The 8,731-nt window shown below is 40.0% G+C and overlaps 1 pseudogene; it reads right to left on the bottom strand.

Moving 5' to 3' along the window:
• Positions 1-1,471: 1,471 nt before the first annotated feature.
• LOC144021003 (general transcription factor II-I repeat domain-containing protein 2 pseudogene) lies at positions 1,472-3,147 on the bottom strand (annotated as a pseudogene).
• Between the last annotated feature and the right edge of the window lie 5,584 nt (positions 3,148-8,731).

The following is an 8,731-nucleotide window of genomic DNA, read 5'->3' as shown; positions in this document are numbered from 1 at the left end:
CAATTCATATAAGTAACCGCATTTCACACATTTATACCATGATAATTCTTGACAGACAACTGAACTACGAATGATTCATGTTATGTCTTTGTGTGTATCAACATCCTATTTCATTTGTACTCCATAAAGAATGAAAGATAATCAATATCTCTCAGTTCAGTCAGATTAGACAAGTAGAAGTTACCTCACAAGTTAGTTTATGATGCATTAATTACGATGTGTGTTAAACGGGTTGTGTGGGAAAACTGATTTGCCAGACTGACCAAATTTAATGCCAAATTATTAATCCCTTTAATAATTTTTTTTTTTTTAAAGTCTGCGCGAGCAAACAGAAGGGTGTGCCACCACCTACTGAAGCCCCGCCCATAGACTTTAAAAAGATGAGGGGACCCCTCGCTCTGCCTCTTGCTCTCTTCCAAAAACTCTCTTCCAACATCATCATCCTCAGGCTAACGACCTGCAAGTGTCCCAGCCTGCTCGAACTCTTTGTTCCAAGAAACTTGCCAACCACGTGGCCTTTTTTTTTTCTGGCAGCAACCGTTGCCGAGAGCAGACACTCGCTCCACGCCACGCCAAAGCAGGTGCAAACTGCAACGCTGACCCCAAAGACTCTTTTACTCCCTTTTTTCCTTCACCATCGGTGATTGCCCGCCAGCGGCGAGCTCAGCGGCCCCGGGGTACACTTGCTATGTACCGCCGGACTCAAGGTTGTGCACCTAAGCCGCTCCGCACCACCTGCTATTCGGTGGCGCCCCGCCGCGGTGCTAGCTCACCTCCAAGGGCTGGCCTTCCCCGTACGCAAGCGCGTAGCGGACCGAGCTCCAACACCTGGAGTCGGACAGCTGTCCGGCAGAACCAACCTTGCCAGAGAACCAACCTCGCCGAGTCGCCGACCAATCAAGGGACGAGCCGCGCAACTACGTCAGCCCCCGAGCGGCTTCCCTTGCTCACCTGTGGAATAAACCCTTTTTTGATTTTCTTGCTTTTTTTCAACGAACATTGACTATTTTTCCCCCTTTTTCACAAGACCCTTTTGCTCGTTCGACGCAAACGATTCTCGTAAGTGTGCGTTTGATTTCTACCTCGGCGTATCCACTGTGTGCCACTTACGTTTGAAACATATCACAAATCTGGCAGGTCAAATTTCTCTTTTCCCTGTTTCCTTATTCATTCGCATTCCTTCCTTATTTTCATTCGCTTTATTTGATTTCTTTTCTTCTGACGGTAGAATAGTTAGATAGGGAGTGTTTTGATTGTGTAGTGTAGCAATCGTGAATAAATGTATGTTTTATTAACTCTATTCCGCCTAAGTCATCTGTGTTTCCGAGTGGATTATTATTCTTTTGTTAGTACAACGAACCACTGAATATCGAGTGTGGCGACTTTAGATTATAAATGATTGATGAAGGAAGGATTTTGGTCGTTGTTTGCTCCTGTTAACCCAAAGCAAAACCAACGTGGTGCCCCTAGAGCAGGGGTGGGCAAACTTTTTGACTCACGGGCCACAATGAGTTCTAAAATTTGACAGAGGGGCCGAGCCAAAAACAGATGGATTGAGTGTTATATAAATTACATACAGGATTTGACCTATTAATGATTAATGATTAATTTAATTACATTTCAGTTGAATAAACACAGCAGGAAAACTCACCATCAGTTTCAGTGGGAACAGTGTTGTTGATCTCCCTGTTTTGTCAGTGCATCAAAGTCTGGAGTAAGTTTTGTTGTGGCGATTCTCAGGATAGATCCGAGGTGTTGGTCAGTTATCCTGGATCTGTGACGGGCTTTGTTCATGTTCATAACACTGAATGTCTGCTCACATACATAGGTCGAGCCAAACAAGGCCAGCATCTTCTGTGCCGTCCTCCGTAGGTTTGGAAAGGTGGCTTCGTTCAGTGAAGCATAAAAGTCGTTAAGTTTAAGAGTGTTGAACTTTTCCTTCAAGGTGGCGTCAGACTGAAGATCGATCAGTTCCAATTGCACCTCATGTGGTACTGTTTCAGGGTCTTGTGAGAAGGGACAAGACACGAGCTGAAGTGACTCATCAATGTTTTCAAAATCAGAGAACCGGCGACTGAATTCTCTGTGCAGGTCATCCAGTGATTTGCTGTATTTCTTTGCGTATCGCGTCGCCTCTTTCTGAGTGTCAAGTGTGGCGAAATGAGTGAATGATGTGTTTGCAACTTGTCTGGAGAAGACAATGAGCTTAGATTTGAACGCTGTAACATGTTTGTACATGTCGTGCACAAACTGATCTTTCCCCTGCAGTTTGACATTCAGCTCATTCAAGTGTGAAAATACGTCCACAGCAAACGCAAAATCACAAAGCCATTTCTGGTCTCGTAGCTCAGGAAATTCGTCAGATTTCTCATTGAACTCTAAAAATGCGCAGATCTCCTCTTTCAGGTCCCAAATGCGTTGAAACACTTTGCCCAAACTTAACCACCGGACACGAGAGTGGTAAAGTAAGTCCTGATGATCCGCATCAATTTCCTCCAGGAACGTGATGAACTGACGATGCTGTAGTCCCCTTGCGCGTATAAAGTTCACAAGTTTTACAACTGGATTCACAACATGGTTAAGCTGCAATACAGACTTGCAAAGTGATTCCTGATGGATGATACAGTGAAGGAAAATAACATCCTGTTCAGGGTTTTCCTCTTTTACTTTATCCTGGATTCGTTTCAGCAGCCCAACGTTTTTTCCTGTTAAATTTGGTGATCCATCCGTCGTGACATTGGCAAGTTTACTCCAAGGTAGTTTATGTTTCTCGATTGCAGCAGACACCTTGTCATACAAATCCTCTCCCCGCGTTGTTCCCTTCAGGGACTCCATGGTCAAAAACTCCTCCGTTATCTCAAAGCTGTCATTTATTCCTCGGATAAAAATTAGGAGCTGCGCTGTGTCTTTGACGTCATTACTTTCATCCAGTGCAAGTGAATATAACTGAAAGAACTCTGCCTTTTTGTTTAGCTGGCTAGCTATATGTTCATCAATTAGTTCCACACGGCGAGTCACAGTCCGACGTGACAAACTGATTTTTTCGAACTTGCCTTGACTTTCCGGACACAGAACACCTGCAGTCTCCACCATGCAGTCTTTCAAAAACTCACCTTCGGAGAAAGGCTTGCTAGCTGCTGCTAATTTGAATGCCAGCAAAATGCTTGCCTTGGTAGTTGACTCCTGAAGCGCAGTTTGTCGGTGAAAATTTTTTTGCTGGGACAGTAAATTGGCTGCCATCCTCTCAGCCGTAGCTGCCCGTTCTTGCGCCGACAGCTTGCTGGCATAATTAGAATGCTTCGTAGCAAAGTGACGGCTAATATTGTACTCCTTAAAAACCGCGACACTTTCTTGACATATCAAGCATACAGCCTTTGATCGGACTTCTTTGAAAAAATATTTTGTTGTCCATTCTGTTTTAAACACTCGGCACTCACTGTCGACTTTTCTTTTCTTTGATAAACTCATGTTTGTTTTTAGAAGGGGGAAAGCTTTACCGCAGAAACAGAGGAGAGTGCTTCTCCTGGGAAAAGCTTAACCGCGAAGAAAAGGGGGCAAATGCTCAAGCGCGCCATCTATTGGGGAAATGTGGGCATTACAGGGGAAAGTAAATGAACAAGGTTTGCCGGTATATTTTGATATAACTGGGAGATGTTTGGCGGGCCGGATTAAAAAGACCAACGGGCCGTATATGGCCCGCGGGCCGTAGTATGCCCATGTCTGCCCTAGAGGTTATCGAGGTAAATATAATTTACCTCTGTAACGTCCAGATTATTAATTCGTCCAAAAGACGACCCAATTATCGCTACAAGTGTGTCCTCGGACAAGGTAGCGACCAAAATATAGTGTACCTCACCATCTGCTAAAATGATGTAGTGATTGTGATAAAGAAGATGAATGATGCCGTAATTTGTCTTAAGTTTTTGTTCTGTGCATCTGTAATGCTGCTGAAGATTGATAGTCTGACATTACGGTCTCCTTTGATGGCTACCCATCGCCCCGAGAATAATTTTCCTCTTCATTCAAGATGTAATCACAGTTGTCCTACATTGTCCTCATTTGGCACTTTATAGACTAATTCACCGTGTCCTCTTACAATAACAATTCCACCAAATTACCCCATCTGCTGAAAAGAAAAGAAAAAAAAAAGTGAAATACTGTAGGACACTGGGATTTTGAATAAATAAAAAAAAAAGCCACTGGGGTGTTTTACTGCACTCAACAAGACATGACCCTGTTGAATTATAGTTTGTGAAGTTAACAATAAAGCTACCCAGACACAGGTCCTGTCAGTCCCTTGTACAGTAAGCTGTACCAGTGGTGAATGCTCTAAGACTGCAAGGAAAGCTGAGCTTCCCCTAAAATGCACCCGCACCAAGTGGTGGTGAAATATGTACTGCTGGGTGTACATTTTAGAATCAACTGTAGTGAAAGCCAAAGTGTTTCAGGGTTTTAATTTCCTGGACCTGGATTCCACAACCATGTCTGTAAAAAAAAAAAAAAAAAAAAAAAAAAATTAAAAAAAAAAAAAGAGTTAAGAGTCTAACAAAGTGTGTCTCCCTGGACCTCAGGACTAATGACTTAAATTTCAGTTTTGTCCTGGTTATCCAGGTTTGATCCTGCTATCCAGAATAGGACGTCTAAAATGCAGTTAAAAGAGCATCTGATAGGCTCAAAATTACTTTCTGTCTTAGCATTTTTGCTAATCAATGATTTCATTTGCTGCGATTGGCTGGCAACCATTCCAGGGTGTACCCCACCTACTGCCCAAAGCCAGCAGAGATAGGCTCCAGCACCCCCCGCGACCCTTGTGAGGAATAAGCGGTCAAGAAAATGGATGGATGGATTATTTCATTTGAGGAACAAGGTTGTAATTTTGAAGAACATTTTTTATGCAGGTTAATTCCCGGGACATGAAGCAATGGTAATTAAATAATAAAAATATGACAGAATAATGGGGGCTGCAGCTAGTGAATATGACATACAGTATGATTATCCTTCTGAAAATTCTATAAAAAAAATGACATCCTGTATTCTGATATTTTTTTAATGCTTGATTAAAAACCAATTCTGAATACAAAAGAGCAAATAAAACATTTTACATAAGCAACCAATTGGTTTCCATTTTTATATAATTAATATCATTTGTATTTTATAATTTCCTCGTTCTTCAATTCACATTGTGCATAGCAGCAAACTATTTTCTTGTCTAGAAATGTTTTTTATGCTCATTAAAGGCAAATGTGAATTAAAATGTATTGAATTCATATGCCAACCATGAAATAATTTTTTTGTGACCAAATAACGAAAATCACCATCTTTAACCAAAATCATGTATTTCTTCCAGTTTAAGGCACAAAACGCATTCATTGTAATTGCAGTCATTTTTGACCCCACTCATGGTGTAGTGTAAGTATTGATGGGTCATTCATCGAAGGGTATAACTCACATTGTGCATAGCAGCAAATTATTTTCTTGTGTAGCAACATTTTCTGTGGGGCAATTTCAAACACAAATTAATGAAAAAAGTCATGAGCAGCCTTTAATGCAGCTTTGCTTGAGTCACGTGTTGTTAGCATATCAAATGAGGTTTGCTTGTTTTTTTTTGTTTTATTGCATTGTGTTGGATGGCTGAGTACAATAATGAAAAACATAACACCAGCTCCACAAATTGCCTCATTAACACGCTGCACTGCCATATTGGTGGAAGTTACATGCTGGAAGTGTTGGGGTTGCGCTAAGCTGCAGGGCCAAATTGTAAAGATGTATAAAAAGTCTCATTCCGACTGGAAGCGGTCTCCATAAAACTTAAATGTCTGTGACGTTTCAGGATATTCCGTACCATTTTAGTATGTATTGTGATGAAAATGATGTGCTGAAGTTATTCAAGCTGGATGCAGAACCACTAGAATTAAACTAATGGGATGGGAGACTACAGTATGTTCTGTCAAAACCACTGCACCAAGCATAAGTAGTGGCGATAAGGGTCCTCATACTTGATATGATGGTGCATGGATCAAGTTTCTCCATGACCCTCATCTTGTAAAAGATCAGTGCGAAAGGTGAATTTGGGTAAGAGGTGGGGTACATTCTCCAAATAATTATATAGCACCACACTTGGGCTGAAATCCTGTATTTATATGTTTATTTCATATTTTTTCACCAATTGATGCTATTGGTCAGTCGCCACAGTCTATTATTGTTTGCAAAATTATTAACCAATCTCAAGCGCTGAAAAGCTTGAGAGCAAACCTATCAACTGTATTAGACTCACAAAACCTCTTTTGGACTCTCCAGGAGCCTCATGGCATTTTGTCGCCTCAAGTTTATACTTTTTTTTAAATTTCTTTTCATGTGCGGACAATAACATTAGATTAGACACAATTGAGTATGCCTGCTTGTTTACAACTTAATGTAATGCCAACAGGATGTTTGCATACAGATTAATTTCTGCCTATTTTAATACCTAGTCACGTTGTCGCCTTTTTTTTTTTTTGGTAACATTAATGCTTCTTAAACATTTGAAACAGTGTTTAGGAAGATTACATCAACTCACTCATAATAGCGTTTGTTAACTATGGAAGCCTTTTCTTTTCTCAGGGGCTTGGCGTGGTCACAGACTAGCAGTGGGGACATGACCAGAATTTTCTAATCAATAAGAGTTAAGAAATAATAAATGTTTTGGTGTGTGTGTGTGTGTGAACTGTGTTGGTTGTTGTTCAATAATATATGATAGCAATGTAATGTATAACACCAATTTACATGATTTACAGAAGATTCAAAACCGTAATCGTCTTGTTTTGAGGCACTAGTTTGAGACACTAGTTTGATTTCTTTAGGCATTTTGTGGATTTCTTTCATGTCTGTGTGGACTTAATAGGCAAACTCAGAAACGGTATGACCCCTCCATCCTCACCCACTCCATGACAAAAAAACAAAACAAAACAAAAAAACATGATTATTGGGTTGCTTTCTCATCATTCCACTGGCACTGACACCTGGGTGTGATCCTAGTACAGTTCCTCTGCGATAGATTAAATGCAGACAACAAATGTTGCTGAGCATTAGATTTGTGACATCCACCCATCCATTTTCTCAACCGCTTACTCCTCACAAGGTTCGCGGGGGTGCTGAGGCCTATCCCAGCCGGCCTCGGGCAGTAGGCAGGGGACACCCTGGACTGGTTGCCAGCCAATCGCAGGGCACACAGAGACGAACAACCATCCACACTCACAAGCACACGTAGGGACAATTCGGAGCGCCCAATTAACCTGCCATGCATGTCTTTGGAATGTGGGAGAAGACCGGAGTACCCGGAGAAGACCCATGCAGGCACGGGGAGAACATGCAAACTCCCCCCAGGACTCGATCTTGCGTCCTCAGCACTGGGAGGCGAACGTGCCAACCAGTGCCAACGTGCTGCCCTAGATTTGTGACAAATAGAGCTGTCAAACGATTCAATTTTTTAAATTAATTTAATTTTTTTTAACAGATTAATCACATCTTAGAATTTTGATTAATCATGATTAATCACTGACTTAAAAAGGCTTTTTTTCCCAACATATTTTGCCCGCTAAATTTGAATCGCACATGTTGTGCTAATTTTTTCGACATTTAATGTTTATGAGGACATCTTCAAAAATGTATATCCACTGCTTTTTCTAATCAATTAATTATTTGCATAATTTAAAATGGGAAAAAATGACTTACGGCATATGTACACATTATTAAATGCTTTACTTTAATGCATGTAGTTATGTTTATTGCTCAAAGTCGAACAGCTACCTTTAACGTAACCAATCCGCTCTCGGCTAAAAAGGATAATCTGCGGTCAAAATTAATAGTGTGATTAATCTGTGGTAATACAATGATTAATGCAATATTTTTTTATGATTAATTAATTAGTTAACGCTTTAACTTTGACAGCACTACAAATAAAGTTATTTTATTTTGGATTCTATAGAGAAATTAGCATGAAGCAGTGAAACAACATGTTTTCTCTCTCTGGTCCCCAACCCAATTACTTACTTAGGATGACTATCATACTGGATTATTATGGGAAAGTGAATGTTCATCCAGTCACCTTCACCGTATGATGTGTCCATTCCCAGAAATTACAAACACATACAAGTGTTTTATATCATTGTGTTTTACAGTTCTAAACACTCCAGTTTGTCAAACCTTAATAGGTTTCCTTGTTAGCTATGCATTCTTATATGCAGAGCGTACAGAGCTGATTATCATCTCGATCAGAAAATAATAAGGCTGGCAGCTTGTCATGAATTATTTACAGTAAATAATCCCTGTGCCTCAAAAATTCTGTTTCCTCATGTCAGTAAACATACTTGGCTTTTCATTCAGACATAAACAACAATATACCTCATTTTGAAGCTGTGAAACTTGAACAACTACTTTTCCACCGCAGACCCTTAACACACTGGTTTGATAATCCCTCCAGATTTAGTTATTGCAGTTGGCACAGGCATTGCAATGTTTGCATTTATTTATTTGTGAATATTTTTGAATCAACAATGTCAACAATTCACAGCTCCAGTGATATTTTTTACAAAGGAGGTTTAGTTTCAAGTATCATGTAATTATTTACATTGGTACAAACATTACTAACACAACTATTAATCTGAACTACATTTTGTGTATATATATATATATATATATATATATATATATATATATATATATATATATATATATATATATAGCGAGAGAGAGA

The sequence above is a fragment of the Festucalex cinctus genome, chromosome 6 (genome assembly GCF_051991245.1).
Source record: "Festucalex cinctus isolate MCC-2025b chromosome 6, RoL_Fcin_1.0, whole genome shotgun sequence".
Classification (NCBI taxonomy): domain Eukaryota; kingdom Metazoa; phylum Chordata; class Actinopteri; order Syngnathiformes; family Syngnathidae; genus Festucalex; species Festucalex cinctus.
Note: the sequence above shows the minus strand (reverse complement) of the source record. Positions and strands in the feature narration are given on the sequence as shown.